Genomic DNA, 19,751 nt, shown 5'->3' with positions numbered 1-19,751 from the left:
CACTATTAAAAACCTCTACACATACACACATATGCTGCACATCCATGCATTTTTGTATCTAGCTAGAAACACATAGATATACATACAGATACCTTTATCGCAACTGCTGCCCATCTCCAGCTCAACAGCCAGACTTAAAGGAATCCAGCTTCACAAAACATCCCCCAACGCGGGGAGGGATAAAAAAAATCACTTCCTAGCAGAAAGTCCATTGTTATCTTTGGAATCTTAGAGAAAAGGAGTAAGCCGTGACTCCAGACAGTGACATTTTGACTCCTGCCGTTTTCCTTTCAAGAGACAGATGCAGCTTAAACTTCCATTTCTGGCCGCCTGGCCCTGGGGATCCGTGCTACTTCCACTTAAGAGAAAGCTGGGTCTCTGCGTTCCCCCTCCCTTCCCACAGCTTGCAGAGAGCGAGCGAGCGAGCAAAAAAGAAACACACAGGACTGCAGCTATTCAATCAATCGCTCCGACTGCACATCCTCATTAGTTACTTTCAGGCTATTAACAGACGCCCAACTGCCGGCTTCCCTCTGCTACAGAAAATTTCACCGTATATCCTGATTCACAGCAGCAAAAAAGGTTTCCAGAGAGAGACAGCCAGCTGGTGCCACGAGAGTAGTGTTTTCCTCAAAATAACCGAAGAAAAAACGAGAAGAGCCTTCTTCGGGGATAACATTACTTGTGATGTCTTTGCATACCGGCTTTTGATTTCACCAGAGTTATAATACGTGTCTCCCACGGATGCGTGAGGCACGACAAAATGGAGCATACTGAGCGAGAGGCTAAGAAATCTGGACCCTGCAGTATTAGTGTCTCACTCTGGAGATATTTATCTTTTAACAAACCAAGCCGCTAACGTTCAGCCTCTTCACCTGCTTGTAACCATCCATAGGGAAAGAACCGCTAAGAGGGAAACAGCCTCCCAAACTGGGCAAACCAAGTCTAACGCACAATGTAGTTGCCACTGGGAAATGGGCAGGGCAGAGCGGCTCGCTGCCGACCCCGAGGGCGATGCACCAGTAAATCCCGGGCTGTCAGAGCTCGCCCTAACTGCCAGAGAGCAATACCACTTTGGGGGAGACTTCTCCTTCGGGCTGACGAGCAGCATCAGGCACTTTTACAGCCAAGGAGGCAGCGCCTGTTCCAGAGCTGGAGGGTAAGTCCCCGTCAGGGCACCTTTAGAGAACAAAGCGCTGGAGCGGGGCCAGTGCTAGACCAAGGTTTTTGAGTAACGGTCAGTCCCGCCATCTCAGGAGCCTTTGCAGAGGCCGCTGGTCTTATCTGAGGATGCTTTCTTTTGTACCACCAGCCTCCTCCCCCTGCCTCTACAAAGGGAAACTTACTTTCTGCGGCACCTGTAAGTACTGCTCTCCCAGAGAGCTGTATTATGTTGGATTTAAGTGATCGCTTCTGCTGTTCTCACTGTAAATGCCATGAAAGCAAACAGCAGTGATATATTCACTTGGAACTGGGGATAAAAGCGAGCATCTTTTATTTTACATCGAATAGTAATGCGTAACGTAATAGGTTTGGCTTTCTCCACTCCTCGCACACAGGAAATCACATCAAAGCTGCTTCAGTCATTTAACACAGTCCGTTAACTTTGCTGAGTCATAAATGAAAACAGGAGCCTGAATTCCCCACTATTTCCAACAATAGGTTCTGCAGAAGGGGCAGTTTCGGAAAAAGTTTATGTTTAAACCACATGGAGTTGAAAAGCTACAACAAGGAACACTCCTGGCTCCCCTTGCCTTCCCTCTTCCCCCCACACCCACCCAGCAGCAATTCAGGTTCTCTGCAAACAAAACACTGCCATTCCGTCGATAAAAGGGATTTCTTCCATTCCCACACCATCACAGACATGTACCAAATGGGGACAGGAAAATGAAATATTCACAAGGTGCCTCTGATAAACTAAAAATAAAACCACCTTTCCCTCTCTTCTCCTTCCAAAAAACATGAGAAAATAAACAACATGCTCAGTCCCCAGGAAAACAAAAAAGACCTAGATATAGCAAAATTGTCGAGACATGTTAACTGGAAATGAAAAACTAAAGCAGCCTGCTTATGATGCCTGTAGAACAGCATTTTTGCTGAGTCGTGCAAAAAAATCTATACTGTCACCACCAGGCAAAAAAATTAGACAGTTCCCTCCCCTGCTCCACAAGTAATGCTAGAGGCTACTCTTGCATAATCTTCACCTGCTGTAAAAATCGATGCACCTCTCATCGGCTTAGTATTAAATTACAACTGCTTCCTCCATTGCTCACTCTCAGGGACCAAGCCTACAGATAAATCACATTGTTTCGATGGATAAACAATCTGAAAACCTTTTCACCCACTCTCAGTTTTGGGGAAGAAAAGGAAAAAAAACCAAAGCACAAACGCAGAAGGCAGGCAGACCTTCCCCTCTTCAACCCTAAACAAATAATCCATCAAACAAATTCTAAACATCCCCGTGGGACGCTTTCTATTCATCACCTCATATATTGGTGATAGGCAGTAATACTTAAGTAAGTAAATATTTATGCAAATAAATATTTACACACTACATAGTAATAGTTACAAATTAGCTGAGCCAATTACTCAGCAATGGCAGGTGCCTCTGACGAGGGAACTGCCCAAGGATATAATGAAGGTAGGTCTCTCTTCACATCATATTGCATCACTCTACCCTCTGCAACGCCAAAGCCTGTTTTGCTGGCCAGAAGGCAGGTTTATGTGAGACAGGTGCCACTTACTACTCTGAGTAGTGGTGATCTGCCACAGTGGCATAGCCTCAACGACCTCCAGTCAGTATGTGGTTCTTGGGCTTGATCTGAATTCCCTACTGCTGGGTGCTCTGCCCATTGGAAGTCCAAAACTTTGCTGTTGTCAGAATTTGCACGCTGCTGTGAAGAGCTTTTTCTCAGGGTGGGAGAAGCAGAGATGAACCACACCTCTCAGCTTTGCAGTGGACAGTGCTTGCTACTCTATCTCCTTTTCTCTGAATTAGAAATGGATTGGAAAAGAGCAGGAAAAACAATCAGGAGCAAAAAACGTCCTCAGGGGTTAGTGTGAAAAGAATTAAGTTACTGAACTTGCAAATAAGGTCACAGAAACAAAGACTGCAAAATCACGGACATCCCTGTAAAGGGCAATGCAATGAAACTACTGCACAGTCTCAGCGGGACTCCCGTGAAGGCTGTGGCATCTTCCAGAGCAGGCTCGTGCCCCCCCAGGACCGGCAAGAACACCTCCAGATCCAAGTTTCTGGACTTTGTAAGCAGGAGGTGACCCTAAAGCAGTCCCAAAGACCTACCTGGAGATGCAAAGAAGGGGTAAGCACACGGGCACACAGAATTTGTCTGTCCTTACTCATAAGGGGCTGGGGCTGGTCTCCGTCACAGTGACCAACAGATCAGACCACCTACTCCAGGCTGGCAGGTCCTATGTTTCTGTGATCAAGTTCTCAGCCCGGTCATGTTCTGCATGCCACCCTTTTTATCAACTGTAACTTTTAGTACTTTATAGCAATCAATGAAAAGTCACAATCAATAATCAAAGTCATCATTTTATCAGTTGTGACTTTTAACAGTTTATAATAATGCACAGCTTCGCGCTGCCCCATTACCTGCTACAACATCCTTTGCTCTGATGCGCAAGAAAGATTCAGATTTCTGAAAGGCTACATTTACCATCCACTGGGGAAAAAAAAAAAATCATACTACTGACAAAAAAATTAGTATTTTTTGCCAAGACATAGCTTCTGTTGAGAAAAAAAAAATAAAAATAATCCATCCTCAAAATAATTCTCCAAATACCTTCCTTTGGTATCTTTGTGTTATCTTTACTAGGAAGGGGACAGACCGCTGCTGTGTATTATCTGCTGGTTAGGAAAATAAAAGAAAGATATAATCACATCTCAGGGATTAGGAGTTCCTTGTGTTTTGTCTCCACGCATCCCAATATGATGGGCCTGTGACTAGAGGGGATAAAGAATATGAATCATAAAAAGAATCAACTCACTCTGCCTCTCAAGTCTACCTTAATTACAGACATTGGCAAAATACGGAACCAGTTCAACACTACCAGCTACCCAGCCAGAGCCAAGCATCCCTCAGGACTGCCTCTCAGGTGTACTCGCATGGAAATTTCGCCAGCTGAAACCAAACAACCTCCACCCAAATATTTTCACCCCCTGTACAGAGCTAACTGGGTACTCCCCAGGAGAAAATGGTAATTGCTGCTGGTCAGAGCACTGGCCAAACCATCAAGCAACGCCGCCACTAACCTCTTGCCCGAAGGAAGGCTCAATAAAATACACATACTATACGCCTTTTTTTTTTTTTTAAATACTGTTTTAAATGTGGTAGCACTTAGGCAGCAATAGTTAGCACAGCAAATAAAAGATCTAAATATTTACCTTTTAGCTCTGCCATTTTAGAACGTCATCTGCCTAGCTGGGTAATTATACATTTCAGATAGGGTGATGCCACCAGGATGCAGCATGCCAGACTAAGCAGTGAGAGCAGTGAGTGGGTACCACGTCTGCCCAAAGGGTTCCCAGTCTGAACTTGGAACAACCAGGCACAGCCAGTGCGACAAAGCCTGCGCGGGCTGCAGGAGGGATGGAGGATGTTAAGAATAAGACCTGCAAATTAAGTGAAGTTACCCTTTACAGGTCTCTGGGGTATTATTTTTTAAATACTTAACCCCAGATTAATAACTGAATCCTAGGCGGTGAAAGTAAGAGAGTATCTTGAAGGAGTATTTGGAAAAAAATAAAATAATCTTAGATATTGAAGATTTGTAAGAACAGGAAAGATGAGTGTTTCTCCCGAAGGTGACAGAGAGGAGACACACTGCTGGGAACGTGGCAACGGACTGGAGAGGACTGAAGGATTTCCAGGCCTCCTTCAGCATTATTTACTACTCTGTCAAAAGGCCAATTAGTCTCACAGATTAACTACAAAAGAAACAGACAACAGAAACCTGCAGCACTTGACTTCTTGTGACTTAGTATTTCCTTTACAAACAGGCTTACAGAGTTAATGGGCTCGAATCTAAGCTTGGAAGAAGAGCTGGGAGCACTGATGGGTTTGCCGGTGCAGTTTTTGAAGTTTTTGAAGAAGATATTCATACATGTAACCACCAGTCGAGTGGTTTACTGGAGAGACAAACAGAGATTCAATAGTTGTTTCAAGGGACAACAGAACTACAGAGCTTGTTTCTTATTTTACAAAGACAGTACATGAAAACTTTTATAGCTTGTAGGGCAAGAAAACAAGCCACAACAAAGATACTGCCTTTCTGCTCTGCTACATTTTTATTAACTGTTTTTATTAACTGCATTGTGAGTTGCTGATCACCTACACAGCACATAGTGAAAGTTGTGCACTTGACCCTGATGGTTTGGTCTCATCCTATATGCAAATATTAAAAAACCCCTAACGTACATAAGTAATTAAAAACTATAGTTTTATATGCATGAATGAATGTTCATCAAGTGTGAATATTCAGTGGGCTGCAAATTCAAGTACTTTCATTCCAAATAAAGCTACTGCATTGAGCCTGTTCGAAAGGGAGTATCTAATTCCCTTTTAAGCCTTTTAAAAAGAAGTGGAAAAATAAATAAGCATTTCAACAAGTACAAAAATTCAACATTCTCCAAGGCGGTTTATGATACATCAATACAGCATATACATGCAGTAACATTATGGCATTCCCAGCTTCCTTACACAGAAGAGACTATTTTTGTCTCATTGTCTCTTTAGGGTTGTTTCAGAGCGCTCATGTGACAGCACTAACGAGAAAGAGACCTCGTTGGGTGCCGTCAGTATTTACTGTTTACTTCTACCCTGGTAAAAATACATACCAGCTGACAAAATTAGAGACGGTAATGAAAAGCAGACAGATAGAAAGCATTAGGAATAATAATAATAATTATTATTATATTAAGAAATGTCTGAACAGCATCTTTCAGATGAGTACTTCTCAATGAAATAGGAAGCCTCATATAAAAATAAACAAAACCATTAATATTTTATCTGGAGTAAGCATTTTGCTCACTTAGGGAGAATTCAGACTTGGGCCCAATTTACAGACTGTCATAAAAATGTAATTAAATGCCGGCGTAAGACGATTAGGGCAAAAGCAAACTCTGCCCCGCACCCCACCCCCCCACCCCCCCCCGAGTCTATTTTAAGTCCTGAAGTCCAAGTTGATGTTCTGACTAGAATACATTATGCAAATTCTGCAAGGTATAACTTAAAGGAGAAAACTGAAATTTGAAGTGACAGGTCTTTCCCATTTATTAAGACAACTAAGATGGGGAAAAAAAGCCACAAGAAGATACATCAGAAAGAATGCAACCAAGTCACAGTATACTGAAGTGCACAAAAGCTACCAAGCCCAGAAAGGGAAATACAAAGGAAACTCTGCAAAGCTTGCTGGCTATAGAACTCCATCATCAAACAACTGTCAGATACCAATTACGATCAAAACCTCTCTCAGTCCATTGGCAGGGATTTTAAAAGAAGATACAGTGCTTTACTAGGGATTGAGTTGATCAGACAAGTCTTGCGAGATGATCCAAGTAAATATCAAAGATTTTTAATTTACAGACAAGTAATTCTGTTGGTGTTAGACACTTGCATTGTGCTGGCATATAAAAAAAAAAAGTGTAATCGAATTAGTGGCCAGCTCAGAAGATGCATAGCAAGCAAACTAAATGATGGTTTAAGTCACTTAAAAGACATTTAAGTCATTGATTCCTAAAGGACTTCACAGTCTGAAAGACAAGACAACATGCAAAGCAAATGAATACACAGAGAAGGCTGGAAGAAAGGGCATGAATGCCATAGGAGATGATAATTTTTGGCCTTCAAGTATTGACTCTCACAATTTCTTTTTGCAGAATGTTCTGAGGAAACTGTACGTGGCATTTAGTGAGTACAGCATCAGCTGTTATTACACTGATGCATTCGCTTTGAGGTGGGGTGAACGAATCCTCCAGCTCTGCAAACGTGAGTCAGAAACAAAACAGATGCTCGTCCCTAAAGTATCTTCTGCACGATGAGTGTGGCCATACAAAATTTGGAATAGTTGCCCCTTTTTAACCTCATCAACCTCTGAAGCCTCCTTTAATGTTTGACTCTACCCACAGCAATACGAATTGCCTGGACAACTGCACCAACACAAAAGCAGACACCAGGAGCTACTGCACGTGACCTGGAGACACTGATGTCCTCGTTAGTTCCTAATGATCTTGGACTGCCTCTGCTAATTCAAATTACCTTGTGTTTGCTGCAGAGAGATTGCACACAGACAATTAACGCAGATCAGCTGATGCATGGTAACTTGTTCCTGCAACATAATTTGTTTAGAGGCTTACGACTTAGAGACACACATGAGTATGATATCAATATTTATTGTTCTCATTATTAAACAACAGCCTTGAGCCATGGCTTTCAAAACCAATCTTTTTACCCTCTGCTTAAGGGCTGTGAGTCAAGGCATTCTCTAAAAAGCGATCCTTTGCTCTGGTTATCGGGATATTTTCACAAGTGACTGGCTCCTGGATGCGTCAAAGCTCAACAGCTCTTCCCCATTCCTCTAAGGCTGCTCTAAGCTTCAGCACCTCTTGTTCACTGTGGCAGGATTTTGCCCTTCAGCAATAGGAATTATTGTTACAAACACACAAGAAGAAAGTCCCAAGGTACTGTAGGCATCTGAGGGATGTCACTGAACAGGAAATACGGCCCCAGAGTTACACCACCATTGGGGAATAGATTTCTCTTCAAGATAAAAGAAAGAAAGAAAGAAAAAAAAAAGATAACTTAAGTACTTGGAGGCAAAAAATGCTACCTTAAATAGCTCAGCTTTATGACACCCTTCATACTCCGGTCTGAATAAATACTTCCTCCTGGTGTTGCTGGGGTGAGATTTAGGACACATCTTGAGGATCTCTTGGTTTGGAACAAAATGTGAATGCAGGCATAAGCGTAACGAGAATAAAGTCAGTCTCTTGAAGAGCAGCACCAGTGCCCAGCCCATGCATACTCTCATCCCAGTTCACATCTGGTACGGTATTCCCAAAGACAGCCACAGCACATCGCGATGTGGTGTTAGCAAATCCAAACAGACTCCACGGGAGTCCCTCACCTTCCGCATCCTGTACTGTTCTGGACCTGTTAAGTAAGAGAACTACTTACTGTAGAGAGACTAGCGTAACCTCCGCCTACTGAGAAGAGCACAGCCACACCAGGTACCTGCCTGTGGTCTGGATGGAGGACAACACGGGGGAAAAAATGGCATCTGGATTGGCCGTCACCTACTTGACTTACATAGCCCATAATGCTGACTACTGTATCGGGCGGGAGGGGGGACAAAGACGACACATGAGATGAACATATTACAGCAGGTATTATACCAAACATCATTTTAAACAGCCCATAGAAAGGAAAAGGGGCATACACATCAAGCAGCCCAGCGGAGCAACTCAGTACCTAAAAATTATCAAAACAGAACGAAAACAGGCTGCATCCTGAGAACAACAGAGACCGTTAACGAGAGAGACGGAATGATTTGTGAAGATGGGATTAAAGGAACAAAAAACAACAACAGCTTGACATAGCGACAGCTCGAAGGAAAAGATGAAACAATAATCAGCTTCTATGTGTGAATTCTGCTTAAAACATTTTCAACCTCTTAGTGGTATTTAGGCTGAACTATAAATAAAAGAATAGTTTTATTTTCTACCTGAATGCCATTAAACTAGTGTGACAATATGCAGAAACAGAGCACGGGATTGTCTGATAGTGCTTCCTAGATTTAATTTCTAGGCTACAGAAGTACTTGATCCCTTGGCTGAAACTTTTATTCTAAACGCATCTAAATATTTCTCTTCAGAGGAAAAACTTCCAGCAGTCTCCTCTGCTTTATCTTAGTACCATCACACAGTTGAGAAGTTGTAGGCAAGCCGACAGAAATGAGTGGAATAGCCTGAACACAGGGATTGGCTCATCAAATGGCACAGAGAAGAAAAACAGACCGGTAAGTAACATAGTTCAGTCCAGAAACGATTTTTCTGCATGGCACATGCTCATTTATAACTCGACCTTTAGCCCCGTATGTTTGAAACTATTTCAGACAGGTTGTACCCAAGTTTAATTAACAATTGCATACCACTCAAAAAGCTTTTAAAAAGAGTAAGGTCAGGTAACTGAAGGACTGAAGAAATCAAGCACCAGTGAAAGCAGTAAAGGCTTCCCAGTAAAGTGTTAAAAAATAATAATAATAATACAGTTAGTACCCTACCGTACCAAGAAACGAGAGAAGGCTTTTCTCATCTTCTGTGCTGCTATCCAGCCATTCGGCCACATCACCAGGAGAAAGAAGACTCATTCTCCAGCCAGAAAACTTTTCCATACAGAAAACAGTAAGTGAGCGAAGCAGGGTAGGAAGGGTGGGGAGGAGCTGATGGTCTTGGGATTCCAGTACTCCAGTTATTGTCTACACTGACAATGTGGGAGCGTGATCCTGCCCAGTTCCCTCAACCCAACACCTGACAGCCCATACTGACCAAGCAGGCATGGGTGGGAGCAGTCAGTGGGATCTGCACTTGTTGTCCCTTTGTGTCAGGTTTCAGTCCAAGCAGGAACAGAAAGAAGGCAAAAAAGGGGAGCAGGGGAAACAGAGGCTTTAAAATCCAAACGAGGTAGCAGGTTATGATAGAATCAGGTTAAGTAAAAAGAAGAAATAGGTGTCAGTGCTGAAGAAGCTCAAATAAGTCAGCACAATAGCTCATCAGCTAAGTGTAATATATCCCTATCGTTCCTTGTAGTGTTGGCTTTGTTTGGAGGCTCAGGTATTATGCTTTATGCCAAAAGAAAAAACAGCCAGCTTAGAGACAATTTAAATACCCTCCCATGACTGAAGAGCCTGCATTCCCCTGTTTACAAGCCCTTTCCTGCTCCAGCTATTACAACAGTATCCCAGCCTTTCTTACAATGAATTTGTTCATGCAATGGCAGGTTGATCAATCTGCGACTAGGAAGCTCCCACCCCTCCCTCTCCCCTCCCTCCTGCATGGCGGCGGCATTGATTGGCAATAATGGAATCTGCCGCTGCCTGCCAACAGCAGCATTAGAGCGGAGGGAGCTGCTCCTCTTCATCAGCGCCAAGCATGCAAACCAGAGGGGCAAGGGCAGAGCAGCGCTCTTGGGGGCTCCGAGAAGTCACCAGCGCTAACAGCCGGTTATTTATTTAACAAATACAAAATGCAAAAAGATAAATGGGAAAGAATTCTGCTCTGTCTAGACAGCGAGCTTGCTCCGCACAGCTTTGCAACGAAGACTTGTCATTGTGACTAGGAAGGGTCACATTTAATTGTACAGGATTTATAGCATATGATTTATTCTACACAAAAGAGCGTTTTACAGGTTTACACATGCACGAACAGAGACGAATCCCGGTAAGTGAGGGACTCCTGGGCCCCACAAATCAAAATTGCCTTTGTCCTCAGGGGATGGAGCTGATGCTCTGATCAAACTGCACTCTTTAAAGAGACAGCTGCCTTTTGTTCACCATTTTCTGAACCTGTCTTTATTGTAAATAATTTATACAGTTGCCAATCCCTATTACAAACAAGGACACTTGCTGACCGCTGGCTAAAACCCAAGCCAAAATGGCAAAACCAAAAAGCCATTAGATCTGCAAAGCAAAGAATTAGATAACAACCAACAAATGAAGAAAAAAAAAAAGAGCCATCAAGTCCCAGCAGGGAAGAAAATTCCAATTACTAAGACAAACTGTAGCAAGTATTGTTTGTGCAGGACAGATATTTTCATGAAACACCTGCCAAGAAGGGCAGATGCTCTACAGAATTCACAATTAACGAGGAACACAGGAGAGACAGTTCAGGAGAGAGGTACCACAGCAGCATGGAAGACTTCACTGAGCAGTCCTCCTGTTCACACTGAAAAGGTACACGCCTCCACCCTCAACATGAACAGAGGGATGAAAAACCAGAAACATTTCCTACATCATATAAAATGCCACGACAGAAAGACATCACTGATATTTCCCATCTCTGCAAAAAATAGCTGGTTTTTTTGACAAAATGAGCTTTTCCAACAAATTTTACTGTGCGTGTGTGGGAGGATCACATTTTGTCCAACTTCTACAAGTAGAATCTTTTTCTTTGAGTTAACACTGTGCAAATCGATGACATAAATCTACTTGCAATAAGAATGGAATTAAAGAACTTTTAGAGAAAGGATTAGACAGCTATTTTATTCTGCCTGGATGGTAGAAGAAACAAAAATTTCACCTCCTTCCAGTTTTCCTTGAAACAAATACTGTGCCCACAACCACCTGACTACCCTTCCTTTAAAAACCAGTGTAATTTGCAATGTTAACTATCAACTCCATAAATAATAGGTTCTAGAGAAAACAAAGTTATGAGTATTGATTTCCCATGAATGCTTACCAATTTTGCATCATTTGTAAGAGTACAGATTGCGTACAGATCCTGTTTTCCTTCCTAGCTGCCTCATCTTATATCGTAATTTAGCTTTATTCATCCTTTTCAATGTTTTCTAATGTACATGATAAACAGGGGGAAGTATATTAAATATCTAGTATGAAAATGGCTTACGGGAGTATTTTAAAATAGGGGGAACATTAAAAACTTTGTGAAAATATGGAGGCAGAACTGGCAAAGACTTTAGTCAGGAGGACATAATGAGGAACGGAAAGGGCACTGAAGGTCTTCATCTGAAGACTCCTCCTGTGCATTAGAATTCCTGAGGCAACACACAGAGGGGAAAAAAGCTGCATAAATACTTCCCTACTCTTTATCTCCTTTTTGTGTGGTTTAACAGGTCAAAGTATCATGCAGGAAGCCTGTCTGCAGTGGACTGTCAGAAGGTGGAGACAGGCATCAGAACCAAAGCATGAATTGAAAAGTCCTTGTAAGAAAGTCAGTCATGAACACCCCCCCCGTCACAAATCCAGGAAATTTAAAGCAAAAGATCGATGCAGAAGAACCAGCAACATTTAGAAACAACAAATCCATCACCTTTAAAAGCCGAAATAATGATTACAATAATCTAACTTGACTTGAAACACCTTTAGAACATCGCCCAGTGACTCATCCATTCACTGCATTATTTCTAGTTGAACACAGACACATCTTCCAGGAAAAAAAAAAAAAAAGGGGGAAAAAAAAGAAAGAGCGACACATCCGATTGTAAACAGACACGGCAAAGACATAAAGAGCCAGTCTGTCCTCTTGGTAAGCTGTTCCAATGGTTAACTCCACTCATCCTTAGCAATTTGCCCTTAGTTCCAAGGATTAATTTATCAAGCCTCATCTCCCAACCACTGGGCACTAGCTGACATTTGTACGTGTTGATATTCTCTGTTATCAAACTCTGGTATCCGAAATGTCCTCCCCATTTACATCCTTCGAATACCTAGTTTCAAACAATCACTTCAAAAATATCTTGAAACTCCTCTGTAGTGTTGATTTTATTTTTTAAACCTTTTGCTGTGCAAGAAAAGCAGAGACTGGACTTGCTCCACAACTGCAGGAGGGATGTAGGGCTGGTCTCCCACTGAAGCTTGCCACAGGCAGAAGAAACACTGGAAATAGTTTCTTAAATTTGTCTTTCTCCATCCTAAAGCAGGTCTTGTCCTCTAGAGCTTACCAAAAGCTTTCAGTCTTGTCTGAATTTTGGAGGCCAGCCAGGTTTTGAGATAAGCTGTAAGTAAGTATGAAAGGAATATTCAAAACCTAACTTACTTCCATGCCGTGAGACCCACCTACACGGAAAAAAAAAAGTTTGTTGAACCAATGCAAATACAGATTCAAATTGCTCAACCAGAGTGGAAGCATGCAAAACGTGAAAATATAGAAAGGTGGGGAGATCAGTAAAGCAGTAATAAAAAACAAAACAAAAGCGAGGAGTAAGCAGCAGTTAATCTCTGCCCTGAGAGACTGCTGCTTTCCAAAATTAGCACCAGTAGCCATACAGAACATCAGGTGAAAACATGAGAAAACTCCTTCAAAGTGTTTGAGTTCACCTCCCTCATCCCCGAGTTCCAAACACAGATGAGTCCACAAAGCTGAAAATTAAACCAAGCCCTTATGTTTTCGAACCTCTTACATAAATGAATTATTTAAAACTTGTATACATCCCCAACTGGTAATTCTTTGCAATACCATCAGTGAATGAGCTTCTGCTCCTTTCTGCAGTTGCCAGAAATGTCACCCTCCTACAGTTATGATTTTGAAACCTATGAAGCTAAGCAGCTTTGCCATCCTGTGGATTTAAAAATTAGCATTCTTGATAAGTGAAACTACACAGAAGCACGAGCGCTCAGAGTTTTCTACAGAAATTTTAGTAAATGGTAATTCATAATATATGCAAATAATAAAGCACAGATGCCTTCTGATGCAGATGCTTTGTAAGCACAAAGTCGCAGCAGTATTATAAATCATAATGTATTAATGTTCTCTGCATGAGGCACTTAGAAGAAGAGGAAAAATGGATCTTCCTTGCACTAGGGACAGACTGATGGACTGATTGATGGATATTGCTATAGTCAGTAGATGATGTCTTCGCAGCAACATACATTAGACATTGTACACCCAAGTCATTCTTATTAAAATGTTTTACACTTAATTGAGGAGTGGATAAAGACAGGATATTTGTGCACTTGAAAAATGAAATGCTTTCTTCAGAACAGGGGCATAGGAGGTAGGGAGAGGGCAAATGTTTTTCACAAGAAACAGGCAGGCAGAGTACGTATCAAATAGCGTGCTGAGGCTGCAGCACTAGTTAATCCACAAGAAACAATGAACATCCACTTCTCCAACTCCTGGATCAACGTCACATGCACCAAAGCTGTTCTCCTCTATACCTGTCCGTTCGGAAAAGTTATCCGAGTCACTTTGCCCCAGAAAAACGCAAAGCAGTAGTAATGCTCCAATCCTATTCAACGGCACAGCACGGAACAAGCAAGCTAGCTTGAAAATAAGTTTCCCAGACATCTAAAAATGTCAATTCTATATGCAAAAGGCTCTGTTTCCTGCATTAAATGATTTTAAATGCCTTTCTGTAATGAAAGTCATTTTGCTTTGAGAAGTGGTATTACAATACAAGAGCCTTCCAACCACACTATAATCTAGTTCCAGTGCATCCAGATGGACAAAGCCAAGTAACTCATCTTGTGTTATAGAATCATGGTGGAAGGATTCGCAATTATTCTGTGACATAGATAACTTTTTGGCTTAAGCTATGTAAGCAAATCCAGTGTGTAATACTGTGACACAAACCTATGAACAAGCGATGAATAGCAGAACAGAAACATTCTGTTGCAATGTAAATCAATCGCAGATTTACGTCAGACACAAGAAGATGTGGATAGTCCTGTTGCAGCATGGCAAAGTACACGCACAGCTCTTTTTATCAGAAAAAAAAAATAATATTGATGGACACTCAGGCGTCTCTAAGTAGTCCATTCTGTTGTGGAAAGTGAAACCGTGCTGATGAAGTACCAGCCCACACATACACATTATCGTCTAGTACTTTATCCTTTCAGATTGCTTAATGAAGTGAGTTTAGCACAGTCAGTGATCTTTAGCACTCCCTCTCAACAGCTCTCATCTAGCTGAAGATGACAACCTCTACATGCCACAGCACTGATGCAATGTTATCTTTTACCAGGGTGATAGCTCTCCTTACTTTCCAGCGTGAACACCACTAGCCTTCCCAACCCAACTGAGATCAGAGATGTTAATCTAGTGGTTACTCAGGAGGGAGGCAGAGCAAAGAATGTCCTAAATAACAACTGCTGGAGCAGCGAGGAACCCAGGGGCAGGGGAAGCTGGGCCTGCTGACAGCCTGTAAAGATAAAACAGGGACAGAAAGGTTTAAAATGAAGGTGAGAAAAACAAACCTTGATGTTTTCTAGCATGTAACAATACAGGCAAGAGCTCCCATGGACAAGTGACATCAAATAATGTCAGGAAGCTATTTCCACATTTAGTTTTGACAGGACATTGGAGACAAACAGGTCAGCAATTGAAATGAAAATTTAAACTAAACCCAAAGGGGCTAGCCTTTATAAAGCTCTTCCAAGTCCATGGTGCCTCCCTAGCAAAATCACCTGGCCTCTTGGCTGGCTAGTCATTTTTCATCTTTACGGAAAGCAAGCACCAAGTCCCTACCACCAACTCTTCAAAAAAGGCTAAATACATAAGTCTAGTCACGGGCCTCTCAGACAAAATTCACTTACACTCACACAGCACAAAAGCTGGCTTATACTTCCCTTGCAATACAAAGATACACCTAGCTGCCTACATCAATGCTTCAAAATCTTTTCCATAATAGCAACCTATGTCTTAAGGGGTCTCTCATTACGTTGTGTGTCCTTGGTGCATATAAACTATTTTGAGCGTACCTTAGAATTACAGACACGCTTTTCAGGTTAAAGAAAAAAAGCTGTCAGAAACCTATGAAGCTACTCGCTAAGGAGGTGAATTTTAAACTACTTTGAAAACAGGTCTTCAGTTTTTACGTAACATTTTCCTCCTGAACATTCTAACACAACATAAACAAGGTGGCTTTTTTTAGAAGGATGCGTGCCCCGGTTCCCTCTCTAGATCCCAGTACCGTGTTTTCCTGGTGAAACTGATGCAAGGCTGTAATGCGGTAGGGGCTGGAGATGAATCCCTCACGCTGCTGACTGTACCTGCCCACAAAATCAAGTTTTGCTGAGTCTTAAGAATATACACCCCTATACTTTCTTCCTTCAGGTTGTATTAATAAGGAGATATTTGAGGAGAGCAGGAAGACAGGGAATCAAACCACTAGCTGAAGATCAGAGTGAGCGAGACATGTACCTGCACCCACATCCCAGAGAATGTCCAGCACATTACAAGGGAAGAAACTTGGCTTTATCTAGTGGCCGAGGAGGCAAGCACAGAAGAACCCAAGCACACCAAGAACCACCATGCCGCTCATGTACAGCAAGAAAAATGCAGTCCTAAAAGATTTTAAAAATACTACTGTAATTGAAGAATAAGCAAATTACTGTGATTTTGGTTCTTGGGCATGGTCACCCTAAGCAAGCCAGTTCCAAGAATCAGACAGGGAAGTTTTACTACTGTAGGTCAAACCATCCTGTTACTGTTGTCCACTTTCCCACGGAGAAACACTTTGCCAGCGTTACAGAGCAGTGACCCAACCAGAAATGCTAAGAGCTCTGACACAAGTGTTTCTGCTGGGGAAGACTGTTGCATTTTCAAAACTTCACTGATGAAGCAACCATGCTTAAAAACATATTTTTGTAGTCAATCCAGCTTCAGGTATCCTCAGCATCGCCAAGAGATTCGGCCAAGTTATGCTGCTAGCAGGATGGTAGTTTGTAAGTACCTATTAATGATTACTCTAAAAACATTAAGCTAGTTTAATTCCTAATTAGGGACAAGACATTATTTACAGAGTCATCCAGCCTGAAGTGCCTTTCCAAACTGTGCACCCTATGCCTCATACGAGCAGAAATCCTGTATTAAAGTATGAATACATCCAGCTATATATTTAACGAGTAGTATGTAAAGACTACTTAATTTCTGATGCTGGTATTCACACGATGACTTTTTCCCCCAAGAATGTGTTCATGAAGAATACCTTCTACATTTTTTCCCTCCAACCAAAACCATTGGGTGTTCAGAACAAAGAGCAGACTGAAAATGTCCTGAAAACACAGAGCTGTGGAAACAAAACAAACCCCACACTTTCCCAGGTTTTCCAAGCACAACGACTGATATGGAAGCCCTTGCTCAGTAACTGTAGAACTGACAGCTTGAAATGAATTGAGTCTCAAGCACTTCAATTTAAAAAAGGATTTCTGAGCTAGCATCTTTGCTAGAAGTGTTATGTTAGCTCTAAAGCTATTTAGCATTAGAAATGTTACTTTAATGCTAAGACTGAAAAAAAAATAAAGAAGCCCCGAGAGGTGCCAAACCTTCAAGAATGGATGAAGAACATTAAAATGATAACATTCAGGATCTGATCCCCTGCCCACTGAGCCCAGTTATATCATCTGCTCCACACGGTCTGAAGATCCAACCCAGAAATTCAAGAGCTCTTCTGTCTGTTATCTTAGCATGAAAGAGGAATGGGGAATGATTTTTAATTATTTTTTTCAAGTTTGATACTGTGAGGACTAAAACGGCCAGGGTCTCAAGGGATATTGTCATCACTCTGGTTTTCTGAATAAGAATTTCCAGGAAATGCAAACTTCAACTATAAGTACAGCTTAAACATGACCAAAACAACAGCCAACAAGAAGGAACACTATTTTTGTAGAGCTGCTGGAAGGAAAATAGCAAAATACCAAATACAAACATTTGCTGACAAAAAAAGCTTCCTTCTATTTCCCAGACCTGCATCACTTAGCAGTAAGCCTAGAAAAATCAACCTTTCAAGGAAGGAAGCTTTGCTGGCTGTACTTCCAAGTCTCCCAGGTATTAAGAAGAAGAAAAAAAATTAACAAACTGCCCAGAAACCACACAGTAGGCAGGCAGCAAGCTGATGTACCCGCTCCCCCTGCCCTGTCTCTAAAGGCACAAGTCTTGCTTTAGCAGTTCAGGTACAGCACCACTGCTATTTCACTGACAATCTTAAGGAGCCTTCAGATTTTATCTGTTATAAATCACTGTAAAGGGGCTTTATTAGAAAGACAGACAAGGAGAAGCACTTAACATATGATGGGTTTATTGGAAATTATATTGGAACACCATGGAACAAGTATCTTATATTACAAGCACTGGCAGGAATTATTTAACTGACAGGGAGAGGCACAATACAAAGGGTCAGGAACGTGACAGGTTGTTACTATCCCTGGGGACTCAACTGCTTGATCCTCTGCACTTCAGGACGCTGACGTGCTATGAATTGTCAGAAAGAGAAAACAAGCAGGCAGGTTTTTGTGGCAAGGGGACACCTTGCACTAAGCTACCCTTCAAGTTCCTACTAGGACAGCAAAGCACTTCCCCATGAATGCTGCGGTCAGGCATGGAAAAGGAAAACAACCTCCCTTGCTCACCCTGCAGTCCCCATAGTTTGCACAACTCACATCTGCCGATTTTTGCCCGAATTCAGAAAAAGGTGCCAGTGAAAATTGATTAAAGGCAGTTTTGTTGGAACACTACCACCATTCATGGCGGTCTCTATTATTACTTTCCGACCTACTGTTTCTCCTTGGGCATATACTCTTCAAGCAAAGCAGGGGAACAGCCAGGAATGATTTTTCTTATTTAGACTGAGTTATTTGGATGACACCTCCAACAAGCAAACAAACGAAAGAACCAATTTAGTGAGGGCTGGGGTTTGGGTGGCGGTTGGCCTGGGGTATTTTGCCTTCTACGACTGGACATGATCACAGAGATAATAAAGAACTTGAATTTTGAGAAAAACAGTTTCAGATGAGAGAGAGAACTAAATGTCTTATCATCCAGTCAGCAACATTCTGGTGCCATCAGAACGTGTAAGACCCACACAGATGGCTTCAAAGGATTTTGGGAAGTGATTCAACATGATCAGTATATGATGTTCTACTGACCATACGACTTCTTAAGCTTCTGGTCAGATCACGTAGGAATTGCCACACCACCCCATCAACTTAAGCATTAGTTACCCTCTTCCTACAAGGTTTAGTACAAGGTAACAACTTTATGTAGCACTCCCACAACGAGTTCAGCCTGCTTGTTTTCAGCACAAACTAAACACCAGCGATTCTTGCAGAGCAGGGTTGAGGGTGCTGTGCCAACCAACAGGGAGCTTTACTCCACCCTGAGGTCACTGCTTGCTCCCTTTAGATGTCAAGAAACCGCAGCTTTGCCGACATCATCAGGTGGGAGTTAACTCTCCTCGATTGGCACAGACGCCAAAAAAAAAAAAAAAAAAAAAAAAAAAGGAAAGTAAAAAAGACTAATTCACAATAACCTGCGCTTCTAACACCAGATAATGAGACAGAAAACAAGTCTAGTAGCCCACAAGCATGCAGCTTGCACTTACCAGGTATGCAGCAGCAAAGCAGAAGCATTCTGGAGAAGGAGTGATTACAACCAGCAATATGATTTCCTACCCCTGCCTATGGATCATGTGGTCTCCCTCCCTCTTACTACTCACTTCCACCTGTGTTTACAGGAATACTACGTTAATCTCTATGTAAGCATCAAAATAAGGCAACTGCCGAAGCCCAAGGCCTTTGCAAACACTAGACATCAGTACAAGAAGGGCAGTACATGAGGGTTTGTTTTTTTTTTTTTTAAACTGTTCCCAAATTAGGGACCAAATTGAATGGTGCAACAAGGAACCACAGCAATGTAAGACACTGTATAGTCTGGGGAATTTTTACAAGGACATACCAAGTCCTCCATCTTGTGGACATGGGCTTAATTTCTGACTGATGCAATATCTTAAAGATTCTTCTTGGACACTCTGGTGAGAGTTGCCCTGGAGAATATAGCTGACATTTCAGAGTGACCTTAGGACATACCAGGACAAGGCTTTCACATGCTCTGAAAGCTGGCATTAGAACCACGCTGCATTTTGTACCTTTGGCATTTTTTCTGTAGCCATTATGCTGGATTCAAACAGATGTGGAGACCATTACAGCCTCTATTCCAAAAAAATGACCTGGCCTTCACAGTTTGAGCGTGACTGAGCTTGCAAATCGGACTGAAGTCT

General features: G+C 42.1%; 1 protein-coding gene across 9 annotated transcripts in view; it reads right to left on the bottom strand.

The window, feature by feature from the left end:
• Positions 1-19,751, bottom strand: part of RASAL2 (RAS protein activator like 2) — a 187,249-nt gene that overhangs the window by 55,964 nt on the left and 111,534 nt on the right. The window lies entirely within an intron of this gene.

Source organism: Falco naumanni, chromosome 11, assembly GCF_017639655.2.
Source record: "Falco naumanni isolate bFalNau1 chromosome 11, bFalNau1.pat, whole genome shotgun sequence".
NCBI lineage: Eukaryota > Metazoa > Chordata > Aves > Falconiformes > Falconidae > Falco > Falco naumanni.
This window is presented reverse-complemented; position numbering and strand designations above follow the sequence as displayed.